The following is a 13740-nucleotide window of genomic DNA, read 5'->3' as shown; positions in this document are numbered from 1 at the left end:
CACCCTCTGGCAGCCATTTCCTCCATGACAGTACTAAACCCAGTTGCTGTCATAATGACAAACTGGTCTTTGCTCCCTTTCCGTGTCAGCTAACAAATCACAGAATGAAACTTAGGTAGCTGAAGTCTCCAAACCCAAAGAGTAATTATCATATTTTTCACAGAATGAGCTGTCAGAGCATTACCAACCCAGATGCTACTAGATTCCAAATTGCTTAGTATATAATCTAAACTATATTGTTTCTGAAATATCTGCAATACATTCTGCAGTACCTGTATTACATATGACAGCACATCATTCCTCATGGACTGTAGAACTCCAGGTTTGCTGAGGTGTAAATTTTGTACACATGGTAAGTTCTTTGCCAAAACGTAAACATGGTCAAATGTGGAGCTGTTTGGGAATGGTCTTGCTGTTTTTTCTTGAGGAAATACAAATGGATGTTGCAGACCAAAATACCTCTTAGATGCAAGATAGATTAAGTAATCAAAGCAGTAGTTCATTGGTCCAGAAAAGGCAGCTGGTCAAAGCATGTACCTGGACTTGGCAAGACAGGGTATGAATTCCTGGCCTTGGATGAGAAGAGCAGGGTAACACCTGGGTTTCTCATGCGCTACATTAGTCTTCTCTTTCAGACATCTTTTCTTCCATTTTTCTGCAGAAAAAGAAATCTTGGAGGTCCAAGGATTTATTTCAGTGTAAATTTTCCATAATCCCAAATTTCAAGATTTCATGGAGTAAAAAAAAATCTCTACTGTCTGGGTTTTGTAGAAGATTGTATACTTTCCCTGGGGTAGTATGAAAGTATTTCAGTCTTAGGGCAAAAAAATGGTTTGGAATGTTTTGTAGGATCAGTTTATTGTTTTATACTGGCTAGAGAACTCCCAGATTTATTGGTCTGAATTGCTTTCATACTGATGAGTCAGTCTTTTCAATGCTTCATCTCGAGATTGGAGTTTAGAGACCAATTTGTAGTTCCTTTCAAGGTGGCAAGTGTCCCAAGGAAAGACAGTTGAGAGTTCACTGGAAATAAAATAATTTTAATTATTCAAAACAATTCCACTCAGTTTCAACCACTCCAGATTTTCTAAACTTGTTCCATACACATGCTTTTATATGCAGAAAGTAAATACATTATTTGTATGTGCATAACTTTGGCTCAGAGTACAAACCCCAGGGATCGCATGCAGCTCTGAATACACAGGTTACAGAAAAATTTAATTTCTAAACTTTTAAGGCTGTATTAACTCCATATTAGTTTTTTCTGCACTTCTGCCTCTCCAGATGTGGAAGCAGAGGAAACACTCCAGGAGGAGTTTTGATGCCACCTGTCAGTATTAAGTGATTTGAGCTGCAGCCACAAACTCCACTCCACAGGTAAAAGTCTGAGGACCTCTGTTTGTGGGTTTTGGGCTCAAGAAAAAATGGGTTTAGCCTAGACAGTGCCAATATATTCTGCAGTATACATTTCTGCTAAGGTTCAGCACAGCACAAGAAATAAAACCCAAGTAAGATAACATGCAGGGTGAACACAGTGAGATGTAAGAGATGCAACTGTCAGCTGCTTAATGAGATTGTTCCATGTACAGTGATATGAAGGAATAAAACTCTATCTGAACAAAACAGGTGGACTCAGTGCATACCAAATACCTGGCTGCATAATCAGTTATCTTGGTAGTCCAGTGGCCAGAAGGAGTCAAATCCCAAAATTAAATATGAGTAGAACATTTCCAAACTAATGTTCAAGCACTGAATAATGGAAACTGAGAACTGTTTTGAAACTCAGTGTGCCTGAAGACTGAAGATCACAGATTCATTCACAAATCATGGAAGAATGGCAGGCTATATCTGCAGCTGTCCTGCAGATATCAACAGGTCTATCTCAATCTCTGTGAAGAAAATTGTTCAAATATTTCAGTTCCCCCAAGAATACTGGTATTTGTGCTGTATAGTGTGATAAAGGGTTCATTTCTTACACAGGGAATAGACCATTTTTACAAATTCCATACCAAACAATTTTCCAGGAAAACATTTCCCTGATAACAATTCATCTGCTAATTCTGAACTGTGAGATTTGAATTCAAAAGTTTTCCTGCTCTGTCCTGCAGTGAAATGAACAGCCTTTTCTAACTTTTTTTTTTAAACATCCCACATCCCAGCATCTAGAGCAATCATGTGGCCTTTAAGATATTCCCATTTAAGTTTGGTCATCTTTGTTGGTTTCAGCTAGAGTAAAGTTAATTTTCTGCAGAGTGGCCAGCGTGGGGCTGTTTTGGATTTGTGTTGAACACAGGCTTGATAACACAGAGATGATTTTGCTATTGCTGAGCAGCACTTACTCAGAGCCAAGGCCTTTTCTGCTTTTCACAGAGCCATGCAGGCAAGGACATTGGGGGTGCATGGGAAGTTGAGGGGAGACACAGCCGGGACAGGTGACCCAAACTTACCAAGGGGATATTCCAGACCATGTGGCATCATGCTCAGGATGTGAAGTGGGGGAAGAAGGAGGAAGGGAGGGATATTTGGTGTGATAGTGTCTGTCTTCCCAGGTAACCATTACGTGTGATGGGGCCCTGCTCTGCTGGAGATGGCTGAATAGCTCCCAGCCCATGGGAAAAAGGGAGTTAATTCCATATTTTGCTTTGGTTGTGTGCAGAGCTTTTGTTTCCCCTATTTAAGTGTCTTTATCTCAACCCATGAGTTTTCTGCCCTTTACCCCTCTGGTTCTCTCCCCAGCCTTGTTGGTGGGGGAGTGAGTGAGTGGCAGCATGGGCCTGGGTTGGGGTTGCTGGCTGGGGTTAAACCATGGCAACTTCAAATTCTCACACACACTCTCTATCCTGGAGTGAGTTTCATTTAATATTTTCTTGTTAGAAGCACTTCACTTGCTACAGATAGTTATTTAATTGAGATGAGATTTGAACTTGAGTGCTGTATAAGAAGTAAGTACTGTTACCTCTTTTTTTGTAATTTTAATACAAGACTACGTCCAATGGACTTTCTGAAAGTTCAGTCACACCTGCTAAAGCCCCATTAGAATGCATTTTGTGAAAAATACTCATAACCAACTCACACTTTCATTAAGGGGTGCCTCACAAAGGTGTCTAAGATGCATGATGGGAGGCAGACTTGACATGGAGAGACAACACCAGAGGAAAAAAAGACTCTGGGATATTCAGCAAGGTGTTCTCTGATTCTTTTAAAGCAATTCCATCATTTCTATTTTCCACTTAAAAGACAGGGTCAAAAATGTGGAGACTTTTTTCCCTTCAGTGCCTTGCAGACATACTTAGGTATTGCTGATTGCTTCTTCTTCAGGAGCTAAAGAAATATGGAAGAGTCCTCTGAGAATGAGTCTCTCTATTCCCTTATGAAAGATAACTATTTGAAACTTTTCACTTAGAGAGAAACTTATATAAGGTACCTCATGGTGATTTTGAAAAGTCATGCTAAGAAATAACAATCCATGTGGTATTAGAGATCCATTGCCCTAGAAAAGAAGTAAAAAGGGATTCCTACATGTCTTTTCCTGATTAGGGTCAAAACCTTAGAAACAAATTAATTATCTAAATCTCTTGCACACACTGTTGAAGTGCAGATTATTTCCTTAGAAATAGTCCATGCTCATTCCCTCAAGTCTTCTTCAAGCTCTAAATTTAGAATCTTTTGCAACTATAATGCCACCTTTAAATAAAACTGGAAATTCTAAAAAGAAAATTTGAGAGCCAAGAGAGGGAACATTAGCAGATGTTGAACAGCTCAAAATCAACATGAAGAACAAATGTGTGATTATACTGGAATTTACACCAAAATATTCCCAAAACAAAAAAAAAAATCTCAAGGGACTATGAAAGGTGCCATAAAAGGCCAGTAAAAGTTCTTAATTCTTTAGAGATTACTGTAATTTTGGTTTTTTCCAATAAAACTCTGAAGTCCAGTTGACCAATATTTTTGTCAGAAAACATACACAGAAAAATTAGTGTATGGGAAATATTCTCCTATTTTTCCTTCCTCAGGATTCACATTCCTGCACTTAAATTTTATTTTTCCAGTTCTTTTAAGGCTATTTCAAGGGTGATTCTAGAAAGACTATTTTGGCTGAAAGACACCCATTTCCATACCCTATGGATGACTGACTGTAAAAAGAAAAGAGACTGAAGTAAGAAAGACATTTCATTCTTGACTGCACAAGTAAGAAAATGGGGCAAATGGGACAAGAGCTCTGTGTGGATGAACAAGGAACTCCAGTCACTACTCAAGCATTAAGCAGGAAATACACAGGGGATGGAAGCACTCAGGCCACTTGGAATGAATATAGAGAATTTGCAAAGTGGAAAGTAGATGAGGAATGTGGAATTTAATGCAGCCAAGGATGTCAAAGACAACAAGAAAAGTTTCTTCAAACACATCAGCAACAAAAGGAAAACAAAAGATAATGTGGGCTCAGTACTAAATGGAGGGGGAACCCTGGTAACAGAGGACACAGGGAAGGCAAAGATATTGAATGCCTTCTTTGCATCAGTCTTCACTGACACAACCAGAGATCAGGAATCTCTGACGGGGGAGATGGCAGGGGAGGGTGGGAGGGAGGAACCCACCCCCCTGGTGAACTTGATATCCACAAGTCCAGGGGCTCTAAAGGAATGCATCCCCAAGTTGAGAGGGCTGTTGAATACGGTAGCAAGGCCATGCACTATCACTTTTGAAAGGTCATGGCAACCACAAGAGGTGCCTGGGGACTGGAAGAAAGCAAATGGCACCCCAGTCTTCAAAAATGGCAAGAAGGAGCCACAGGAACTACCAGCCAGTCAGCCTCACTTCAGTCCCTGGAAAGGAGGTAGAGCATCTCATTCTGGAGGCCATCTCTAGCACATGGATGACAAGGTGATCAGGAGCAACCAGCATGGATTCACCAAAGGTAAATCATGCTTGACCAGCCTGATTGCTTCTAAATGAAACAAGTACCTGAGTGGAGAGCTGCGGATATTCTCTACCTTGACTTCAGCAAGACTTTCAACACTGTCTCCCACAACATCCTCAGAGGTACACTCAGGAAGTGTGGGCTGGATGAGTGGACAGTGAGGTGGATGGAAGATCACAGAGAGCTGTAACTAGTGGCACAGGATCTAGTTAGGGGTCTGTTATAAGTGGTGTCCCACAAGGTGCTACAGTGGGCCCAGCATTGTTTACTTATTCATTAGTGACTTGGATGAAGTGATGCAGTAACATCTCAGCAAGTTCCCTGATGACACAGAGCTGGGAGCAGTGGCTGATAATCCAGAGGGATGTGCAGCCCTTCAGAGGGACCTTGACAGACTGGAGAGCCAGGCAGAGAAGAATTATCTGAAACTCAACAAAGATAAATGCAGGGTCCTGCACTGGGGAGGAACAATCCCAGGCACCAGCAGAGGCTGGGGGTGACCTCCTGGGAAGTAGCTCTGTGGAGAAGGACCTGGGGGTCCTGGTGGACTGCAAGCTGTCCATGAGCCAGCAGTGTGTCCTGGGGGCCAAGAAGGCCAATGGGACCCTGGGGTGCATTAGGGAGAGCATTGCCAGGAGGTCAAGAGAGGTGATCCTGCCCTTCTGCTGTGCCCTGGTGAGGCACATCTGGAGTGCTATGCCCAGTTCTGGGCTCCTCAGTACAAGAGAGACATGGAGGTCCTGGAGGGGGTCCAGTACAGGGCCAGGAGGATAAATTATTGGACTAGGGAGCATCTCTCTTATGAGGAAAGACTGAGGGAGCTGGGTCTGTTCAGCCTTGAGAAGAGATGACTGAGGGGGGACCTGATCAATGTCTGTGAGTATCTGAAGGGAGGGTATGAAAAGGATGGAGCTGGGTTCTGCTCTGTGGTGCTGAGCAATAGGATGAGAGGCAATGGGCACAAACTGGTCCACAGAAGTTCCACCTGGAAACAAGGAAGAGCGTTACTGTGCATATTACCAAGTTACAGAGAGGGTGTGGAGTATCCCTCACTGGAGATACTCAAGAACTATCTGGACACAGCCCTGTTCCATGTGCTCTAGGATGGCCCTGCTTCAGCATGGAGATTGGACCGGATGGCCAACTGTGCTCCCTTTCAACATGACTCATTCTGTGATTGTTGTAATCTCAACAAAACCCAGTTCCAGGATACCAGGTTGAAAGTCTTCCACAAAGGTGATGTGTGACCAAACCATGAGAACCAATGGCATTTCCAAATGAAGGGAAGTTCAACAACAATGTGCCTAAGGAAATTCACAGTGGGGGAAAAAAATGTTGTGTATGTGCTAAAAAAAGATGTGTATGTCCTAATAATTAAAGTTAAAAAACTAATTAGAAATCACTCCAATTTTCTTACTAATAGGAAGGAAGGGAGGGAGTAAATTATTATCACTAATAGAGATATTAAGAATTAAGGCTGATCTCCTGTTTTTTCCTTCTGATGAGAGATAAAAGCTGACTGCTGCTCTTAAGGTCTTACTTGGTTGCCAGAACTGGAATTCACACACACATTATGGATAAGAAAGCAGGCTCTGCCAACAGCTGCTTGGAGTAGGTGTCTCCAGAGACCCAAGTGATCATGATCTATCCCTAACATATATCTGGCTGCCACTGTGGTCATAGAAGGCAACAGTGGGATAGATGTTGCTGGAGAAGCTGGCCAGTTACAATACAATCCGTGAGGAAAACCCTTGATCTTGCAGATGTAAATTGCTCCACAGGGAGAAGCTAGATCAAACCCAAAATGCAAGATTTTTCTTGATCACTTCCCAAACCAGCTGCAAGTGCTTTCCAAACTCATGGGCCTCCAGAAAGAGCACACTAACCCACTAGCACACTTCACTAAGTGAAGTGAATTTCACTTTTGGCTTAAATTGTTAGAAAGACAGGATTCTCATATTCTGGAAAATATTTTTTTTTAAAAATCTCCCTCTGGATTTGTATGTGTTCTCAGAAAAACAACACTGAGTTTACTCAAAGCAGAAAGGAAAACACCAGTTTTGTTGTTTCTCACAGCTTCAGTAAAAGCTTATTCCTCTAGAAATCAGACACAAAATAATCAATACAAAAAACTGCTGCAGTCTGGAAAATACTGTAGGTTGATGGTTTGGTGGGGCATTTATTCACAGGTGCATTATTTCTTGTTCAAGAATAAAACAGGCAGTAAAGAAGTATAGTTTGAAAAGCTTGCAAATTACTATGTGTAATGCACTGGTCTCTTTGGAAGACAGTATGTTTGGGCCTAGAAAAATCTCAAACATCCCACTGTCATTCTTACAGTCAGTCAAATTACCACTCTTTCTATGCAGCCAGCCAAGAGTTATTTTCTCTGCTTTGTTTAATTCTGTAGTTAAGTTAATGCCATACAAAAAGCACCTTGTAGAAAAAGTCTGCCTCGGAAAACAGATGGAAAAATATTTATATGCTTTGTATTAATAGTTTATATCAGTGGCTGACTGTTTCACGATTTTATGATAACATACTCCTCTAAAATAAAAACTACAATAAATGTAGGTCTTATCTTAGCACTGCTATTAGCAGCGTGAGAAAATTTCCATTCATTTTTATTATCTTTTCAGTTAACTTGTCTCACATTATTTTAAAGATCCCAGATTGAGTAGAAAAGCACAAAGAATAATTAAGTCTCCTAATCTTTGATGATACTCAGGATGAACAAAGCAGACCTTAATGTAGACAAAAATTTTGCAACTTCTGTCATCCTAGAGATTAACAAAAATATCTCATATGTCTTGTAAATACTACCAGAAAAACTACCTTGTATATTATTGAAGACAGTTTCTAAATTCAACACAAAAATCTTTTTCACTGCAGGAAAGAAGAGAATATTTTTCCTATCTAAATGAGAAAACTGCAAGGGAAAAAGGGACAGGTTATTCTTTATATTGTCTTAAAATTCACATCACTGTGATCAAATTCATTCCTGATTTCACTAAGCTCTCAAGAGGGATGAATGTGGCAAATGTGACAGTTATAAAAACTATCTTCCAATGGAAATATTAAAAAAAATTAATCTTCCCTTTAAAAAAAAATACTTAAGACAAGATCCAAAGCAAAACAATTACTACTTTCGCATTGCAATAACAGAGAGTTATTCATAGCTATAATAAAATCCAAAATACATCAATACTTACAAATCTATGAAAATTTTTATTTCAAGGTGAATTCTACATTGCTCTCATTTTTTTACATCTCATGCATTAGAAGGAACAATATAAAACATTCATCTGGAACTGCAATATTCAATCTGGATAAAGATGTACACTGACCGGCAGGATCCCTTAATATATATGCACACATTCGTTCAAGTTAATGACTTTGAGAGTTTAAGAGTTTGATAAAATATTGTTTGCATGAAATTTATACTTCAATAAATAATTAGGCAAATAGGTGTGACCTCTGGTATTCAATTTCAAATGTGAATGCATGCCTGAATTTTTCCAGGTGGGTAGAGAGCCAACACTCAAAAACAAGCCATGAAGTGTACCAAGTATTTTGTAACTACTGATTTCATATCTTTTCACAATTATAAACTTAATTGGAATTATGAAAAGTACAGAATATCTCCTCACTTGCTCCCAGATAAATCAGTCCCATCGGCACCACTGACTTCCAAAACACAAATATTAATTTAAAACAAGTGCTTCTGAAAACCTGATTTCCACAATAACCCTTAACTAATTACAGAAAATCCTTGCCAGAGCAATAGTGCAAGAAAAAAAAAATAAAATTAACAATATCACCACCAAAAACAACAACATAAAAAACACATAAAAACAGGAAACCATTTTCAGTCATAAATTAATTTACTTTTGATCATTTCAATACATTCAGCAAACAAATTTTAAGCAGTAATACAGGTGCAAACAACTAATAAATATGAAATAAGTGAAGCCCTTCCAGGCCTTCAAAAAATTTTGCTGACAAAGTCCACATTTCTAGAGGAGATAAAGGAGGGTTTCCATCCTTATCAATGTATAATTGTATCTTTACCCTACCTATGTGAAAAAATGTTGAGCCCTCATCCCACCATTTGTTTTTTTCAGAATTTCACCTCAGGACGGCCAGCAAGGCCAGGTCCCCAGATGGCTTGTCACAACGGCAACGCTATGAATAGACTAATGTTTTATTAACTTTGGGGTTGTGTTATGCAAGGCTATCAGCCCCTAAAATAGGATGCCTTTGCCACAGAATCCAGCCCAGGAACCACACTTGAATCAATGCAAAGGATCTTATGAATTCAGCAATTTTCTACCCTTGAGAGAGGCCACAGAAGAAAAAGTCCTCCTAGAAGCTGGTATCATCTCTCACATAGGACCCATTAGCCAAGCCAAAATGTTACAAATTCTAAGAGAGCAATTGTTGCCTGGTGTTTCCCCTGTTCTCCACACACTAGGTGGACACAGCTTCAAGAGAAGTTGTTCCTGCACACTACAGGCTTGTGCTCATGCCTTCATCATTACTCAGATGTGACAACAGCAAAGGTACTGAAAATCCTGGCCCTTACATTTAATAATAAAGTTGGTTCACCTGGGCTGTGCAGTCCACACTCTCAGTCTGCTGACACAGACTTTATAATTAAGCTGTGCTATAAAGATTGGCAGCTCAGTAAAATACATTCTGTCCACACACTGCCCAGATGACAGGCTCTCTTCTTTATCCCACATGTTACACTATGTGGAAATGTATGTTTGAAAGTGCAATCAATACCAGTCCTTTAAAATTTAGCTCTAATAGGGAATGTTATAGCAAAAAAAAAAAAATCAGAAGATAATGACACATTAAATCTTACCTCAGAACTGTAGAGTAGTGGTATTATTCATGAGAAATTTTAGAGTAGAAGGGCAGAAGGAAATACTGAAAGTTACTGCTGTGTTCCTAGATCCTATACCAAGGTACAGGCCATGAACCTAAGGGCTCTCTTTAATTAAACAACATCAAAAAAAACCTAAATCTCTAACAAATTTAACAGAAAACATACTGTACCACCTACTATCTTGTTCCACAACGTTATTGCCATTGGTGACAGTCTTCATTTTAAATCTGAATAAATCTAAATTCAATTCCCAAAACTTGGGTCTTCTTTTATAACTTCAATCTCTTCTTCTCATATATTTCTTAGAAGACATCTGTCCCTTCTCAGATATCCATAAATTACAATTCCTTCTCTTTCTCTTTTACCAGCCAAATATTTCCTGGAATCTCTCAATTTACAGCAAACTTGTTCTTTTCTTGACTCTTCACTGAATTTTCTCAGACTTAGCAACTCCTATTTTGAATTTTGCACACTTATAAAAGATCCAACATTCTGAAAAAAGTTGTTCTAGAGCTAAATACAAAAGCAACCTATCTTCTGGTTTTCTTTTTACATATCTCTGATATACACTGCAGTTTAGTTCAAATAATTAGGGATAGACAATCAAAATTGTCAGTATTAATAAGAGACAGAATCAGGATAAAGTTTACTTCATGGGGATTATTAAAATGATGATTTACACTCTAGCCAATAACTTGTTAATTTTCAAGTATCACAGATATTGGTGAAAAGATAATGGGCCAAGAAAACAATCTAAAATAATCCCAGTACTTTGGACTCCTGGTTTGGTTTTTTGAGGGAGTGGGTATGTTTGAAGTTTTTTGGGGTTTTGTGGAATTACTCTTACTAAGGAAAGAATGAATCAGCTACTCTCAAAATTTCTCTATTTTTAATATGCTATCACTCACAACCTTTTTAAGATAGTCTGATGCACTGTAATAGTAATGAAGAAAAACCTGCTGTATTGCCTGCATGTGTGCTCAGCTGCAAGTGAGAAATAAAATAATCCTTAAAAATGCAAAAGCACAGAGAAAGTATTAAGTAATCTTAGATTTGAACAGATTATAAAATAAATAAAATGGAAACTGGGTAGTCATATCTGAAGACATCATTAAAAATTTCCAATTTTTTTTTAGCTGGTAAGTTTTCTGGATCAAGCCAAGAAAATTACATTTTCTAATTCTCATATTTTCATGTTCAAAACAGAAAGAACAAGAAGAAAAATCTTATTTCTTTAGCAGGTACAGCAAACAGTTTAATTGCAAAGGAAACTTTTTAAATAAGATTTGATATTGCTAAAATCTACTCAGAAACTGATCAGGTGCAGTGAAGCAGAGTGTGGAAATGATAAGACCATCTGAACCAATTACATTTCACAGAAATGACAACCACTAACATAATTTTGTGCATTGGAACCAGTTTGCTTACATCTTACATTACTTATGCCTACTGTTGAGGTCTGTATTTCAATAAAGCAAATGTGCAAATGGCATGGTTCCTGTTAGAATAGAGTCCTCCATCAAGTTAAATAGCTGCACAACACACTAAAATCCAGATAGCTATCATTCAACATCATTTTTGCATCTGTCTAAACTCTTGTTGCAGTAAACAAGATAAAAAGGGGAAATGGTTCAGAAATGAACAGCCTTTCTTGTTTTTATTCCATTTGCTGGCCTTTCCAAGACAATGTCTACAATACACATCATCAATAATCATCATCATAATCATCCTTACAGTTAAAAAACCCTGACTAACTCCAGAGATATTACAGAAATAGAACTATACTGTAATGTGGACTTCTCTGAGAGCAGCATGTATAGACAACACGCTCTTTCTACAATTTTGATAACTTTTTAAATTAAAAGATCCTTTATTGCCACACTTCCATTCTTCTTTTTTTTTTTTTCAAGAAATCCAGATGAACACCCACAAAATAATGGAGAACTACAATTGGTGTCAAAACAGTAACAGACACTTGTTATTAATAAATGCAACAGCATTCAACATTTAATCACCATAATTCCACCCATTTTGTTGTGCCTGTTGGCCCAGTTCTTTGCCAAAATTGAGCACATCATTTTTGCTAAGATACTTCCGGCAAACTCCTCATTCTTTCAGCAACCTCTCAAAACAAAATCTTTTCATGAACTCTCTGATTAGCTGTCATGCTACCATTTCAGAGAAGGTGCTGCCTTAGGGACCTGGCAGAGGAGAGAAAACAGAAATTCAAAATACTAATTTAGCATTAGTAATCTTTTTTGAAGCTGCAGTGATCTCAGGAGAAGTAAGCTAGAAGGCATTGGGTATCAAAGGATGACTAGATTTGCCATTTTATGATGATATAAAACTCCTCTAGCCTGTAATAGCAATTTTTGCCCAGCACACTACTTTAAGAATGTAATTTAGCAACATGTTGTTTAGACTTGTTCTCTTCTGTGGTCTGTTCCATGGGAGCAGACTGTTTTAACTTCAAAAAACCTGGAGTATGTGTCTCAGTTTTAAGTGCTACTACAGTTTGAGATCATTAGCACAGATTTTTTGGACACACTCAGAAAAAAAATATAAACAAATCCCAGCATCTAGAAATTGAGAAGATTTTTACCTCAGGTGTCCTGGTGTCAGAAAAATCTTTGTAATCACTATAAGTTAAGCCCATTTTAAATATTAGAAAATAGAGTTATGTTATATTATATTAGTAAGAAGGCTTTTCTATCACTTCACTAAAAAGCTTCCCTCCTTAATGAATGCTTATGCAGGAAGAAAAGCATACTTTTCACAATTTGAGCTCAAGCTTGTTCCTTTGTTTCTCAGTGAGGATTACTGAAAATTTATCCAGCACAGAAAGATATGTACTGACTTAACAGACTCCTAATTTCCTAATTCCAAAACATTTCATTAACCTTTCTAAAGGGAACGGTTTCTCCTAAGAGAGAAGGCATGTTTCAGATAAAAGGACAGAGGGAGTCCATGATCGAAGAAAGAGTTTTCATATTAAAGACTGGTTGGCAGGTATCAAAATCAGCATGAAAACCCAAGAAATATAGAAGTAATTAAATACCAAAACCTCAGTCTTCTTGCTAGCATTGCAATTGTAGCCAAACTCCACTAGGCAAATCGCTGGCTGGAAGTCACTTTTTATTTTCAGATAAAAGCTTGCTATGTCTAATATACAGCTGTACTTTTCACATATCTATTCCCTGTAAAGGTAGCAATTTTCTCAAAAGAGGGGAATATTCATGTGTAGAGGAGTCCTTTAGTAGATGACTTCAGTCACTGTGGCCCAAATTTCCCCCTGTATTAAGAGGGTGCTGGGCCACCACTTTGGACTAGCAAAGAATTGCACTCTACGAAATTATTGGCTCTTTATGCTGAACTTGTTCCATGCTGAAGCTGAACTTCAGGATGTCCTCCTTCTGCACCTCTTCTTTCTAAATGCCTCTGTTTAAATGACTCTATTTTTTCCTTTTAACAATTTTTTCTTCACCAGGGCTTTGTTCTTTACTTATTTCTGAAGTTACCAAATGGCAGCAGTGACTAGAGTAAGAAAAGGAAATACAAGGCCTGCACAAGACTTTTTTCTAACTGAACAAACAATATGTTCCAAAATCTTACAGATATAAAAATCTCAAAACTCTTCACGCAATAAATGTACATTAAATAATTTCTGACAAAAGCATGATTTCTCTTCCATAATCCTCTCAGAATTGAAAGCAGGCATTTATGTCACCTTCCTGTTCCCCAGTCTGGCCTTTTCCAGGACAAAATATATGACTTTACAGTGCAAAATACTGAGACTGCTTTTTGTTTGTTTGTTTGTTTGTTTGTTTGTTTGTTTGTTTGTTTGTTTGTTTGTTTGTTTTAAAATTCATTTGCCTAAGTGCTTCATTCATTTACATTTTCTTTTCATATTAGGAAATAATAGATT

The sequence above is a fragment of the Agelaius phoeniceus genome, chromosome Z (genome assembly GCF_051311805.1).
Source record: "Agelaius phoeniceus isolate bAgePho1 chromosome Z, bAgePho1.hap1, whole genome shotgun sequence".
Taxonomy (NCBI): Eukaryota; Metazoa; Chordata; class Aves; order Passeriformes; family Icteridae; genus Agelaius; species Agelaius phoeniceus.
The sequence above is the reverse complement of the archived record's forward strand: the minus strand, read 5'-3'. Positions refer to the sequence as shown.